The sequence below is a fragment of the Herpailurus yagouaroundi genome, unplaced genomic scaffold (assembly GCF_014898765.1).
Source record: "Herpailurus yagouaroundi ecotype Mexico unplaced genomic scaffold, PumYag 182, whole genome shotgun sequence".
In the NCBI taxonomy this organism is placed as follows: Eukaryota; Metazoa; Chordata; class Mammalia; order Carnivora; family Felidae; genus Herpailurus; species Herpailurus yagouaroundi.
In genome coordinates this window covers 22,494,444-22,510,180 of record NW_024412413.1, presented here as the reverse complement: position 1 = coordinate 22,510,180, position 15,737 = coordinate 22,494,444, and the positions used below count along the sequence as shown (strand labels likewise).

Here is a 15,737-nt window from a genome sequence, read left to right as displayed (position 1 = left end):
GTAAATTACTTAGGCCTTCAGTCTGTAGTCAATAAAATATATACCTTGTCTCTCGTTTACTCAAGACCACAGAAATTCAGAATAATCAATCATTCCAGGTGGCTTTTTATAGCTTTCCAGGCAGTGAGCACTGTATTTTGTTGAATGCAGGCATTTAATTAGTAGATAGCAGTAAAATGCAATTTTCCACATTAAACTATTTTCTATATAAACTAGCTTTCTGGATGCTGACTTGTAAAGACAGGTTATTGTCAGTTCATAGAACAGGTAATAACTCATTTTTGTCTCTGTTTTCTGATTCTATAGAAGAATGCATTCTTTCTGCTGTCATCAAAAAATAATTTCTGAACAAATATTCTCCAAGATTTTTCTTTTTTATTAAGCTTATTTATTTTGAGAGAGAGGGAGAGAGAGAGTGGGGGAAGGACAGAGAGAGAGAGAGAGAAAGAGAGAGAATCGTAAGCAAGATCTGTGCTGTCAGCACAGAGCTGGACGTGGGACTCGATCTCACAAATTGTGAGATCATGACCCAAGCTGAAATGAAGAGACACTTAAGTGACTGAGCCACCCAGGTGCCCCTTTCCAAGATATGTCTTATGTTACTGTCCAATAAATTAAATGCTTTGTAAAAAATCATTTTATTTTATTTTTTTCATCATGGTAAGTGTACTCTTTGACCCACATCCCCTATTTCCCCCATCCCCTCACCCACCCCCTGCCTGGTAACTGTCAGTTTGTTCTCTATAGTTAAGAGTCTATTTCTTGGTTTGTCTTTCTCTCTTTTTTTCCTTTGCTCATGTTTTGTTTCTTAAATTCCACCTATGAGTGAGATCATATGATATTTGTCTTTCTCTACCTGGCTTATTTTGCTACTGTCTAGCTCCATCCATGTTGTTGCAAATGGCAAGATTTCATTATTTTATGGCTGACTATATAAACTAAATATTGTCAGACTAACTTGAATACCAACAATACCTATTGTGTTATTTCTTATGCTATAAAGGAAACTGTACCATGATTTCTAATTATCCTACGGTTGATGAGCTTATTACAGTCATCCTACCACAAAAGTGCAAAGTTCAATAGATAACATTTTTCCCCATTACAGTATAAAACAGCATTTTGACTTTTATTTGAAAAAGACTGTGACAAATGGCTATTAATTCAATGCATACAATCTATCTAATACGATTTAAATTTACCAACACAAATGACAGGAAGAAATTCCCATGGTTCCTGACATACATGAAGAAGTGTTTAAGTAAATGAATCTAGTTGATGAAAGGCAACTATTATGGACAAAATCCACAGTGGAAAAGGGATTATTTTTTTCCTTGCTCACTATGGAAATTCACTGGTTACAGTTCTTAAATTGCAGATCTTTTCTTTAATGGCAACTTTTGTAAAAGATCTCTAACAAGACACCATTGCTGATTATGTAACCTTGATGCCACACTGCTATGATTTCTCAGTTCTGTGCCAAAAGACAAAAAAATAAAACAACAAATTTTGTTAATGTTTTAAAATAAGAACACCTTCTAAATCAACTGCTACCTGTCAGTGTAGAGCCAGATCTCCTGAAAGATATAGTATGAGAAATGACAAGCAGTATAAAGAGTAATAACAATTTTCACAAAAATCCAAACTTTATAACATCTGAATGGACAACATCGAAGAACAAAGCACTCCTTCCCAGAGAATGTGCAGTATAATTAGTCAGAAAGGTGCAGCGCTGCTTTTGGTTGTGATCAGTCGGTTGGAAGGATCATCAAATAAACAATCTAGCTATTGCGGCTTTGCAAGGAAACTGATCATTCTTAGTGGTGAATATTAATGAGCACTTTTTAAAAAGGTTAGAGCAAAACTAGCTTTGCAAATCACTGCACACTTTGTTGCAATGCACAGTTGGTAAATCAACAGTTTATCTAATCATTATCAATACAGCATACTTTGATATATTGGATATAAATAACTGTCACTAAAAAATCATGTGCTGTGTGTTCAGATAAAGCTATAGAGATCTGCCTTGTTACCTAGCAACTGAGCAAGTAACTGCCATACTGCAAAAAAAAAAAAATCCTCATTTTTTAGGGAGAAAGGATGTTCATAAGACTCCACATAAAGATATTAATAAAGCCAAAGTATACATTAAGGTACCATTGCCAACTATTTTAGATACATCCATGGCCTATGTTTTGAAATACCATGCAGTAATGAAAATGGTCAATATTTAGATCTAGTATTTGAACTGATCATGAACAACAATGCTCTGTACAGTTGTTTTTTTTTTTTTTAAGAATCACCATATATCACTAATTTTTTATTTGTAGTTTCACAGACACAGGAATTCCAACAAGAGCTTATGTACAGATTTCTATTTATTGAAAGGGTGATGTTTGATTATTTAAAATAAAATAATACTGTTCTGAGTAATTAGTTCACTGTCAGGGATCCCAATTACTCTTACATTTCATAAAGCAGCATAACGCATTAAATTTATATCATTTGGGGGAGTCTGGCTTGCCAGCTAATCTAAGTTCTGGTTTAATTTTACTAAAAATCTGGATTCCAGGACTGTCTGTACATAAAATCTCTCTGTAAGAGCACTAGATAATTGGGACAATTTTATCATTTGACATCTTGGGTCTACATAATGCAGCACGTGACCAGTCTTCATGCCCCAGAGTGGAAGCAATTCCCTCTGGGGTACAATGCAGGTGACTGGCCGTGGCCTGCATGATGGTGGTCATGTGAGAGAGAGGAAACCGTGTGCCGATGACTCTGCAACAAGCAGAGAACGTTCTGTGGGCAGATATGGCTGTGACTGCCAATGTCTCCATAGTACCTCAAACCTACCGCTTACACTGCATTCCTGTGTTGACATAACATACAATGCTTTCATTTATATTTGTGTGGACAGAGACACAGTTCAGAAAAGCTCTTCAAATGATTACATGGAATTAACATAAAGATGCATAATTTAAAAAATGAAATTATAAATTAGGTACTTGGTAGTGAAATCCACTAAACTGTTTTCATTGGATTCTACTCATTCTCACATTACTACCAAAATCATCTTCTTTGATTTGAGAAGTACTCTGCATTAAATGTGCTAAATAAATCATATTTATTCAAAATCAATATGAAAGCAGAAAACTATCTGTTTGAGTTTGAGGTGTGGGTTTTTAGGGAAGGCAGCAGTTCATAAACCCCAATGTTTCAGAGAATTGGTTGAAGATATCTGGTCATATGTCCCCACATCTTGCTTGAGAAGCATGGAAATGTTTTATAAGGCTCCAGGATGTTTTTCTTTTCACAAGTACTTCACATATATTAATTTCATTCAATGCTCACAGCTCTGTAATACAGGGAACATCCATATCAGTATCACCATTTGATTGATGGGAATCCAAGCTAAGACAGTGACCCACTGGAAGGCCACAGAAGCTGGTAAATAACAGAGCTGGGATCCATGTCTTGATTCCCAGATCAACATCTATCATAAAATATTATGCTTTTAGTTTGAATAAAATGATTTCACTCTGTAGAGAATAAGCCTAAATTTTGTTCACTCTATGTACCCTGTCCATATATAGACAACTGAATTTAAAAAGTAATGAATGATGTCATAAAGGTTATTGTCCTTGTTCTCGAAGAGCTTAATGTCTCATAGGGAATATAACATATGTATGCAAATACCCAAAAACAAGGCACAAAAAACTGGGTGTGCAGAGAGAGGCTGGATTATTTCTAATTGAAAGGCTGCAAGGAAAAAGTGGCAGACATGACCTGGCACAAAGGGTAGGATCTGAAATAGCATGAGGAAAAGCATGAGGGAAGATGTTTGTGATGGAGTCTTCTTAGTCAACCAAAACCTCCATAATTTACTCTTGATGCTAGTTAACCTTTGTTATATAATGGTTCATCTTCCCCTGACTATAAAAGAGTCTATTTCCATTTTCTTTGGTTAATAATATCACTAAAACATTTTTATGTTTCTTGATATAAATTGTATAACTGAAGACACATTATGCTGAATTTTAGAGCTAGAGGGAAGACTGGCTTTACAAATGAGGAGCCTAAAGTCCAGAGAGATTAAGTAGCTGGAGGCAGGGTGACTACAACTTCTTAAAAAAGTAAATATATGCAAAGTGCTTAGTACAGGGCATGTCACAGTGAAAGGATTCTGTGTGTTTGATATTGTTATTTTTTTATCATTGTAATTTTTGCGGGAGGAGTTGGATCTGGAATCTGTTTCCTAATCTGGAATAGTGTTCTTTCCACTAAGCACATTACTTCAAAATATAGCACTTCTTTACAATGCACATCTTCTAAGAGCAAAAGCTGTATTTTAATTACAAAACTTATTAAATAAAAATGTATATAGATTCACTTTGAAAACAGAAAAATTGAGTCTTTACAAAGAATAATCTATAGCTTTTTGTTTAAAATCAAATCTTTATCACTTTGAATTATATTTCATTGAAGTGTTAATAGCTAAAAGCAAGTCTCAATGATCTTTGAAAGGCAACACTTCAGTTACTAGTTACTGTGTAGATCTAGAAGTATAAAATTTCCCATCTCTAAAACGTTCTCTTGTCTACATTTCTCACTAGTTCATGCCAACCATTAACCTGATACGTTCATACTGAAAGATTTCAGACATTTGTTACACTAAGAACAGTTTATGCTGAGCCTAAAGAGTTCATACATGAACACACCTTGATTAGTACATATTCATTGTAGGATTCCCTATGTTTACATTCTCTCTTCCTAAGTGATCTCATCCAGGCACATGGCTTTAGGTACCACCTGTATGCTGAGCATCTTTCCTCTGAGTTTCAGACTAGTTGATCCAACCACCTGCTTGACATTTTCATCTGGATGTCAAGTTTCTCAAACTCAAAATGCATAAAACAGAATTCTTGATTCCTTCTCCCACCTTAGTCCAATCTGTTCATCATCTCCCAGTTGCTAAGACCCGAAATTTAGGAGTCATTCATAGCTCCTTCCTTTCCTTCATCTTTCAAATTAATTCATCACCAAGATGTCTATGTTCTATCTCCAAAATATATACCAGAGTCTGATTTAAGATGACAAATTTAAATTGCCTCACAGAACTCCCTCTTAAATAAATGCCTAGCAAAATGTGAAGAAAATGAACATTAGTAAACAAAACAAAAAAACCAGACAGTTACCAATCAAGAAAAGGCATATACATATGAACAAACTTCAAAAAACAGTATCCATGGAAAGAAACAGAAGATTCTGGAGCAGGACTTAAAAAAAAAAAAAGGCACAGTGTTGCTTGGTTTTTAATCCTGTTCTCACTCCCTAGAGAGGTGAGTCAACAAAATTCTGAAAGTTTTCACTAGTAATCCTAAATTTAGAGAAAAGTACAGTCAGTGAATATCCTTATCAGTTTCTTCTCTCTAATGGAAATGTGTGAAATGGGAGAAAGGGAGCAAAGAGCTGACTCTATGGAACTGAAGATGGCAGGGCTGCCCACAGTAATGAGGAAACCCATGACATCATAGGTTATCTCCAGAGTAGCTACTAGCTCATACAGAACCCTTTAGTTAATTACAAATAAATAAATAAATAAATAAAAAGCTCTCCTTGGTATTTCCCACCCATCCCCTCCCAAGTTGGTGAAAAGAAGGCTGATGAGGACATTGAGCAAAATGTGAGCTAGCACAGCCCAGGAAATCTATAACCCAAACTGCACAGAGCATGAGCTACCTCTCTCTATAATTTCTACCCACTCAAATCTCTTCAGACTTCAGGAAAGTGGACAGACCCAGACCGTAAAACATAGTTGAAAGAGGAAAGCAAACTGGTCCCCAAAAAAGTGGGAAGTGATTTAAGAGGTTACTTTACACCATGTCTAGGCAGAGCTCCCCAAGCATCAGCAAGAAAAACATTATGGCCAATCTGCAAGAAAGGAGGATAGGAGAGCAGAAGAGTGGATGAAAAGAAGGAGGGAGAGAGGAAAGAAGGGAGGAAGGGAAGAAAATAAAATGTATGGGTCACAGCATAAGAAACTAAATCTAGAAGAACTTTATTCAGAGAAAAAGAAGGAAATCCTCACACAAACTTTCTATTCTAGAAGAATGGTTTCAGTAAAAATTGAAGCTTACAGACAGATTGATGAAACAATGAAATGGGATGAAAAGAGAGACTGCAGACTGATGGAAACAAATAGGGACCAAAGAGCATCATTTCAAAATCAATCAATAAATTAGAAACATCAGGAAACAGAGCAGACAGTTCTGAAAATGGAATTACTGACACAGGAGAAAGGATTTTCATACTCACCGTGAATGCAGATGAAAATAACAAAAAATTAAATTATGAGGAAATTAATAAATGTGGAAGAGAGACAAAGATGATCCAAAATAAGGATAAGTGATGTCCCTAAAGTAGATAACAATACAAATGCAATAGAAAGTAGATTCAAAGATAGGACACAATATCAGCAGATTTAAAGAGCATATTGTAATGCAGAAAATTTTGACACAGAGCATTCAACACCTGGATATATCCTAGCAATGCTACTGATCTACGAAGAGGAAGAAAGAATTTTTAGGGATCCAGGCAGAAAAAAGGCAAATCATTTACAAAGGGTGGTCTCAGACCGCACAGAAATAGTGAATGCTAGTAAACAATGGCTGCAAAATTATAAAGGAAACAAAGCATAATACAAGAACATTATACTCATATAATATATACTGAATATCAATATTCACATATTGTTCAGTTATAAAAGTAGTAAGAGGACATACTCAAATATTAAAACAAAAACAAGAACAAACCAAAGCCCTTAGAAATGCAGTAGCCACTCATCTTTCTTAAAATAAGAACAAAAAGCAATTAAGGCAATTAAGAGATGAATCAAAGAATTCAGTCAGGAGCTTATACTACAGGATGGGGAAACACTGGGTCTGTTTTAATAAAAGAATTTATACTAAACAAACTTAGTACTAATGATTATAGAAAAGAAAGTATTATAAACATGGTCAATATAAAGTAATTAAAATTATTAGCTGAGAATAGAAGATGGGCAATAATGCAACTGCATTATCTTATTGCAAAGAATCAATTTAACGTATTTAAAATTGGAATATGTAGTTTTACAAAACATAATGATTCCAACTGTGAGGTGGGTTTACTGTACGGCTACTGAAGCTTAAGTTTCCAGGCCCTTCATCCACTTGAGTGATTTGCTTTCTCCCGGGCCCCAGCGGTGGGAGGGGGGTTGTTTCCACAGCAAAGCTTTCATAAGATCTTGCTTTTGTACAATTGGTAAAATATACTCTATTTTCTTTTTAAACATTTTATTAGTTAACGTTAATTAAGCTTAGTAATTCTTTAAACCATGAATTGGGCAACAAACCAAAGTGGTATTAGCCCTACCACTGACTTTGTTGTTTTTGTTTTTTAGTTTTTAAAATTTGAGTAGAGTTGACACACAATGTCACATTAGTTTCAGGATACAACATAGTGATTCAACGTCTGTATACCTTATGCTGTGCTCACCCCAAGGGTAGCTACCATCTGTCACCATACAAAGCTATTACAGTACCATTGACTGTAGTCCCCATACTGTACCTTTTATTCCCATGACCTGTTCATTCCATAACTGGAAGCCTGTATCTCCCGCTCCCCTTCACCCATTTTGCCCACCCCCCACCCCCTTCCTTCTGGCAACCATCAGTTTACTCATTGTATTTATAGGTCTGATTCTCCTTTTTGTTTGATTATTCATTTGTTTTGTTTTTTAGATTCCAGAAGAATGAAATCGTATCTGTCTTTCTCAGTCTGACTTGCTTTATTTACTTAACATAATACCCCCAGGTCCATCCATGTTGTTGCAAATGGCAAGATCTCATCTTCTTTATGGCTGTGTAATGTTCCATTGAAATATACTCCATTTTCTTGAAGAGGAGTCCTAAATTCTCAATTCTTAAGTCCCACAAAAGCTCACTTCACTCTTGCTCAAACCTCCTAGCATTTTTCATAACCATTTCTCTTAACCATCAGGGGAGATCTTTTAGGAAATAATTCTTGTGGTAAAGAGATATGTGAAGTTCAACAGTTATTTAGCTTTTTTTTACCTCCATTTTTTCTGCTGTTAAATATAAGAAATTAAATTAAAAGTCTCCTTCTTTGGGGCGCCTGGGTGGCGCAGTCGGTTAAGCGTCCGACTTCAGCCAGGTCACGATCTCGCGGTCCGTGAGTTTGAGCCCCGCGTCGGGCTCTGGGCTGATGGCTCAGAGCCTGGAGCCTGTTTCCGATTCTGTGTCTCCCTCTCTCTCTGCCCCTCCCCCGTTCATGCTCTGTCTCTCTCTGTCCCAAAAAAAATAAATAAACGTTGAAAATAAAATAAAATAAAATAAAAGGCTCCTTCTTTTAAAATAGCATTTCTAGTAAAATTCCACTGTTGCCATTGTTATAAAAGTGTTTCTTTCCTTCATGCATCTATTTATCAATCGCTTTGCATATATGCATAGCGATATATGCCACCAGAGCGACTGTAATTGTGCTTGCAGGTAAAGACAGCCTAGAACACTGCTGAGGGATTCATAAACCTATCAACAGATGGTGTCAACCCATTTTATTTCCTAATTTCAGTGTCTGAAGTTGTCCACCAGTTTTCTATGTACAGTTTACAGCATGCTGAAACACTTTTGTTCAGTTCACTGTATCTGTAAGCAGCCACGTATTCTCTGATGGTTACCTGCAGTGGCACCCTGTATGAAAATAAAGACTTCTTGCCATAAAAAAAATATGTCTTCCATGATTATCAGTCTCATGTTACAGATGGTTATTTCTGAGTGGTGGGATTTAGGGTAATTTGAAAATTTTAGTATTTGCATTGTGCACATCACCTGAGTAATTATGATCACAGATCAAAATATCAAAAATAATACAGTGATTATTTTCCTTAAAAATGCCAAGATAATAACAGATGTTACTTTGGATGGTGAGAACTATGGAGAATGGCTATTTCCTTCTTTGTATTTTCCTGTACTTGCAGAATTTCAAAACACTTTTCACTCTTTGAAATTGCGACGCTTTCCACATCTCTTCTTTGTTTACTGCCACAACCCAGTCCAAATCACGAATATTTCTCACCTGGACTACTTTAACAGTCTTCTTGTGGTTTCTCTGTGTCTATTCTTGCCCGAGTAGTATCCAGTCTTCACAGAGCTGCAAGTGTATTCTTTTCAAAGGTAAAGCAATCACGTTTCTGCTTTAAATTCTCCATTTGTTCCACACTGTTTTTAGACTAAAACCCAGACTCTTCGCCATGACTGATAAGGTTGACCTACAACCCCACAGGACTGCTCTTGGTTGCCTAAACACACTGCATTTCTTCCCTCAAGGGCTTTTCCACATGCAGTTCCCTTTGCCTGCCTGGGAAGCTCTTTCCCCAGAATCTCTGCATGGCTGGTTCCTGCTCAGCATTCAGGTCTCTGGCTGAGGGGCACTGTCTCAGGGACACCTTCTCTGAACACATTTTTAAAGTAGCACCCTTCCTCTCCAGGAAACTCTCAAGCACTTTACCTGTTACATGGCCTTCACAACACTTACTACTACCTGAGATTATTTTCTCCATTTATTTATCTACTTGTTTGTATCACTCTTTCTCAACTAAATACCTGCTCTAGAGAACAAGAACCTTGTCTATTTTGTTCACTATTATATCTCCTGCCCCAAGAAAGCAGACATTCAATAAATATTTCTAGAAGACAGCAGACAACCAATAAATATTTCTCAAGTGAAAGAATACATACAGAGATTGTTTCTTGGCTTAAAAGGAAGGATTTTTATATGCAAAGCTGTCTTTTAAGCCAGTTGCTTAGAATTCAGAATGCATATTTCTTCAAATAAGCTACAGTATAAATAATAATTAAATATTAAAGTTAGCTCACAAAAGTCTACTAGACCCACAATGGAATAAAATTCTGCATACGTGCAACAAAAATTCAAGCAAATCAACATGATGAATTATCATTGGCATAATGAACAATTAAAAAGAAATATTTTGATTAATTTAAATGTGAACAAATTACAAATATTATTTATCTTTCATATGGGTGGAGATATTTGTGGGTATTCTCAAAGGGACCTCAGGACATTCTGAGGGCTCTAGAGCTTTCTGGTCCTGGTTTTTTATTGGATATAAGCTCACTTATAAAATGTATAGTTTTTGGCTCCTTTCTTAACAGACATATCAGACCCTGAATGCTCATCAGTGATGACTTGGGTCATTGTTTTTTTAAAAAAAAATTTTTTAATGTTTGTTTATTTTTGAGAGAGAAAGAGAGCGTGAGTGAGTTGGGGGCAGAGAGAGAGGGAGACACAGAATCTGAAGCAGTCTCCAGGCTCTGAACTGTCAGCACAGAGCCTGATATGGGGCTTGAACTCATGAACAGTGAGATCATGACCCGAGCAAAGTCGGATGCTTAACCGACTGAGCCAGGCACCCCTTGGATCACTGTTTTTATAAAAAATGTAAAAGAGGAAAAAACAGAGCAGTATTCTGGAAGTACTGGGAAAGGGGACTAAGGAAAAGGATTAAAGAATGTGTGTGATCTGAAAAAATACCAGAACTAAGAGCCGTGAATGAGAGGAAAGAAAAAGTCAGGGATGAATGGTCAGGAGAAGATGGGGGAGAAGAGGTTCTCCCATTAGTGATGAAGAAATTTCACCATCTAAGACAGGTTCCCTGACTGGAGAACTTCAGGGTGGGTAAAAGAAGGGAGAGCCAGTGTGTAAACAATGTTGAAACTTGGGAGGGACTATATATTTTTAATTTGAAGCTTTGTCCCAAATTTGGTTTGGCATGAGTGTTTATGACTAATCTACCAGTAGGGTGAAATAAATAGCATCATTCATATCAGGAGTATCAACCAACCCTTGGGAGATGTTGGGGAGGCAATGCCAGACCTTCCATTCCTGAGGGATAGCTATACTACAGGAAAACAATTTGAACCAATTATTTTTATACTAAGTTGACAGTTAGGACAGAAAAAAAAATGCATTAAGAGCCAAGAGATACTGCATATGGTCTGCAAGTCTTTTCTGGAGAAGTGAATCATGGAGATACAGAGAAGCAGCTTATTTTTGCAGTTACATTTTATATTTCTAGAAAAATAACTACAACATGGTCGTGATTTCTAAACACAGGGAAATGAGACTTTTATGAAGCTCACACAACACAAAACTCACCACCTGTTGCAGCTACAACTGTACGCGAGTCACTCCGAAGCCTTAATTAAAACCAAGAACAACCACAGAACTTATGGCAACCAAAAAATTACCTTAATTGAAATGTGCTAAAATGAGAGGATGCTCAAATAGTCTTAACATACAACTTTCTCCTGCCAAGAGTCCTGGTTTTAAAATGGCCACAAAACCCTCACCTGACTAATGTTACTAAGTACCGTTTAAACATACAGCCAAGCAGCACTGAGATTATTCTGGGGGCACCTGCTGATTCTAAGTCTTCTATGCACTGCAAGGGCAGTTGTCTGTAGTGACAGAGGTGTCTCCAGGAAAATCTCAATGCAGTCATTGATTTTCCAGACCACATCCTTGTGGTTAGTCCTGGGAGGTTAGCAGTTTCAGTTTAGTTACATTAATTCCAAGCCCCAAAGGATGTATCCATAAAAGTCATTTATGGAACAACTTTGTTTTGAGATTTACCTAAAAACATATTATCAAGTATTCGGTAACCAAGGGGGAGCAGAAAATGCATTTTTGCTTTTTCCAGTTCAAGTTTTGGTCTGACCTTCTCTGCATTTCCTCCTATTCTCATATAAGAAAACTACCAGTTTACTACCAGTAAACTTTGCTCTGTAAATACCAGAACTAGGAATTTTTAGGAAAAATTTTTAGGGAATTAATCTTGGAGTTTCATCTAAACAAGCTAATATATCCTCACAATTAAAAAAAAATGACTCAGCTTAATCATATTTTGACTTCTAAAAAAAATCTTACAACTGCATGAAGAGAAAAATCAGATGAACAAGAATGGTTTTCATCTCACACTGGAATTATAAGAAAGGTTAATTTTTACATGAAAATTACATCTACATAAAAATAGATTTCTGGAACAATGCATTATTGACAGTTATGTGGGAAGATAAATGCACTCATGTAAATGTTCTTTCTCAAGCAAATTATTAAATATATTGACAGTACTGCACTTTGAAAGCAATCATTTTATTTATTTTTTTTTTAATTTTTTTTTCCCAACGTTTATTTATTTTTGGGAAAGAGAGAGACAGAGCATGAACGGGGGAGGGGCAGAGAGAGAGGGAGACACAGAATCGGAAACAGGCTCCAGGCTCTGAGCCATCAGCCCAGAGCCCGACGCGGGGCTCGAACTCACGGACCGCGAGATCGTGACCTGGCTGAAGTCGGACGCTTAACCGACTGCGCCACCCAGGCGCCCCGAAAGCAATCATTTTAAAGAAATCAAATATTAATACAAGTGTAAAGACATCACAGCTAATGTAATCTCTAATTCAAAGAAATATGTATGCAACAAATTTTTCCCAAGGCTTATCGATATACACTGCTATTAAAGTCAATGGCAAACATTTATGCTTTGTTATTGTTTATTGTCCATGGAAGGAAAACATAGCTGGCCAATTGGTAAATCTGGATTCTGTTCACACATCTGTTAATTACTGGTGGCTTATGAAAGACCTTGTACTTTGACTACTGGTATTGGCACTTGTAAATACTAAGTAAGTCTGAGTTACTGCTGTAGGTCCAAAATATGTAAAAATCAAACATATCTATGGAAATGCAAATGTTTTACCCATGACCATTAATGACTTTAATCAAGCAGATCTCCAAATTAATTTTGCTAATTGTTCATTCCTCCCGGGACATTAAGTGGCCTGATGGATATTCCTGTGACATGTGTTGACACTAGCATCTGCTCAGAAATAGGGACATCAATAAACTCTACCCTGTGTCTCTATAGACTCTGCCAGCGCTATAAACACTGACAATGCCAAAGCATTGATTTCAATATAACATTTGCAGAACATGTCTGCCTTACATTTAGAGAAAGGATAAACCTGCTTTAAAACCCATGGCACTCAAAAGTGCTTACTCAATGAATGCTGCAATGAGAATGACTTGATAATAAACTGTAAAATATCTCCCAACATTTACAGGAGGATAATAACATTACAAATGATTACTGGGAATGCCTGTCCTGTATAATGTACTGTCTACTAATTTATACTCCATTTGGAGCATGCAGAGTAACTTAAAACAAATACTACTATCTTAAAGAAAGCAATTCCTTAACATTTCATACCTGCTATACCATTTGCAGTAAATTAATAGACAAGAAATATATCAGAAATCAATGTATGAAATGTATGAAAAATTGGTTAAACCTGCAAACTTTTAGATTGTTAATAACAGTGATTATCATTTTAAATTGCTGACAAATAAATGCATTTATACAGTTTTGTTAAAAATTCATTATCCTAAAGTGTCTTACTTAATATTGCACCATGCTATATTTCAAAATTATTCTAATGGAGATTTGATCTCCAAGTAGAGGCAAAACACTTTGTTCTCTCTCTGGTTCCCCTTAGCAGAACTGTAACAATGTAGGGTCTCTCATTTCTGATATACCGATGAATGGTCACTTTACTATCACTGATTAAGGAAAAAAATATTGCTTCTACTAAATGTGCCAAAGTGCATCAAGCAAAGTAATTCCAATGAGGTAAAATTAAGTTTGGCAATCAGCAAAGGCGGGACCAAGTTCCCATCCTTGAACACGAAGCTCTAATTCTTCTTCACTGCTTTTTCCAAAAATCATTATCTCCCCCTGCATTCGGAAGCTTCTTTGTAACAATGTTTTTGTATGACACTGTCACTAGGTCTCCCAGGTAGCATACATCTGTTTTAATTTCATTTGTACCAGACCAGTTACGCCTTTCTCCACCACCTGAGTCCAGGAGGATCACTGCCATCACACCAAGTCCTACTCAGGACTGACAGAACAACAGAACGGATCACTTCTGAAGAAGGCTTTATGGTGGAATAATGCCAGCACAAGTCATTATAGCCTATTTTGTCACACAGCCATCAACAATACGGACTCAAATAACCAAGCACCACTGGCATCTCCTTGCCGAAGCTCATCCGCTGAGTACAAAGAACACAGGTTTTGAAGCAACCTCTAAGACGTTTTCTAATTTTCTTTCCTCTTTCCCTTTCGGCTCCAAACTTCAACAGGACTCTAGGAGAATTATAGACTCCCTTGATAACTTGTGTCAACGTTCAGACAAGTCTTCGGTTGGACCTAATTCCTCATGTTGCCCTTCCAACACTGTTGCCTCTAATTCTGTCTTTCCAGATTCAAGAGTCCCCATAACATGTATACTAACCTAAGTGTCTAAAAATCATAGAGCTCAAAGTTCTTATGCCTTCATTCTACAGATACAACATATTGGGTATGTATATGCAGCACTGGGACTGAATTTTTAGTCTTCTAAACTAACATCTCAGTGGCTCAGGGAGGAGAAATGATAACTGCAGGGAGGACTAGCATTCCTGGTCAATCTCTGAAAATGCAAAGCCTTCCTGAGCTGCCCATTTGTTTTAGGGGCTCATGTTTGCAGACAGCTGGTTTTGGAGAGAGAGAGAGAGAGAGAGAGAGAGAGAGAGAAACAACTAACCAACCAGCCACACAAAAAAAACGCGGCAGTGGCAGTATCCTTATAAAAACAAGTCCTTGTTTAGCTTTGGCAAGTTTTAGCCTGGAGTAAAATTACATCCAAGTTACAACCACGGAAATTGGGATTTCAATAGAAATGCTGACCCGACCTTGACGAAAGCAGTAAACTGCGGTCTCTGCTGCTCTGTTACTGTTCTCCAAGGCGTACCACTGGAAAGTCCATGCCGACGTCCCCCTCCGATTAATCAATGTATGAAAAACACGAGGGGAGAGGGCACGCTCAACATCAACCCTTCCAGTGTCTATTCTTCCTGCTACTCCTCAGAGGTGATTCAAAGCGCACCTGAAAATTACATGGCTTTTTAATTTTGAAGACAAATGACCTTTGGAAAATATATACTCATGAAAGTCAAACCATTTGGAGAGACATCCAGTAATTTACCGCTTCAAACTCCTCGCAACCGCGAAGACGAGGAAAGGAAAGGGAAAACCAATAACCAAACCACGTTAGAAAAAAAAGAAAAAAAAAAAAAAAGCCCACACAGTAGAGACCGCTAGTCTGGGCTGCAACAAATGCCCCTGCAAACCCTTTCCGCAGCACTCCCGGATTTTCCGACCCGGCTTCCCGTTTGCTTTCCTGCCCCAGCTGCAGCACCACTTCTCACAACCGCATCTTGGCGAGCCGGGGCCGTGGGCAGCGGGGGAAGCCGTGCCCCGCGCCGCCCGCTGCCGCCCCGCTACTCACCCGAGCCGGTTGGCGCTAGCGACGGCAGCGGCCGCGGGCTTGGCTGCGAGCCGGGATCCGCGAGGGCTGGCGGGCTCTGGCCCCCGTGGACGCGGACATGTGGCTGGAACCTCCGCTCCCCTAGCCGTTGCCTCTGAGCATCTTTTTGGGCGCCCCCAGCGCAAGCGAGCGGCGAGGCGAGGGCGAGCGCGCCGAGGAGGGGCGGGAGAGGCGCCGAGCCTGACCGCGCCGCGCCGCGCTGCGCCGCGCCGAGCGCCGGGCTCTCCC

The 15,737-nt window shown here is 37.9% G+C and overlaps 1 protein-coding gene across 14 annotated transcripts in view; it reads right to left on the bottom strand.

Moving 5' to 3' along the window:
- ANKS1B (ankyrin repeat and sterile alpha motif domain containing 1B) overlaps nucleotides 1–15,737 on the bottom strand; it is a 909,382-nt gene that overhangs the window by 133,749 nt on the left and 759,896 nt on the right. Inside the window, exon 1 of one of the 14 annotated variants that reach the window (XM_040491130.1) lies at nucleotides 15,471–15,673. The exons of 12 other annotated variants lie outside the window; for them this stretch is intronic. The gene's annotated coding sequence lies outside the window, so the exon portion shown is untranslated. Of the gene's footprint in view, nucleotides 1–14,874; nucleotides 14,975–15,470; nucleotides 15,674–15,737 lie in introns of those variants that run through there. One more of the 14 variants, XM_040491131.1, reaches the window with a different exon arrangement.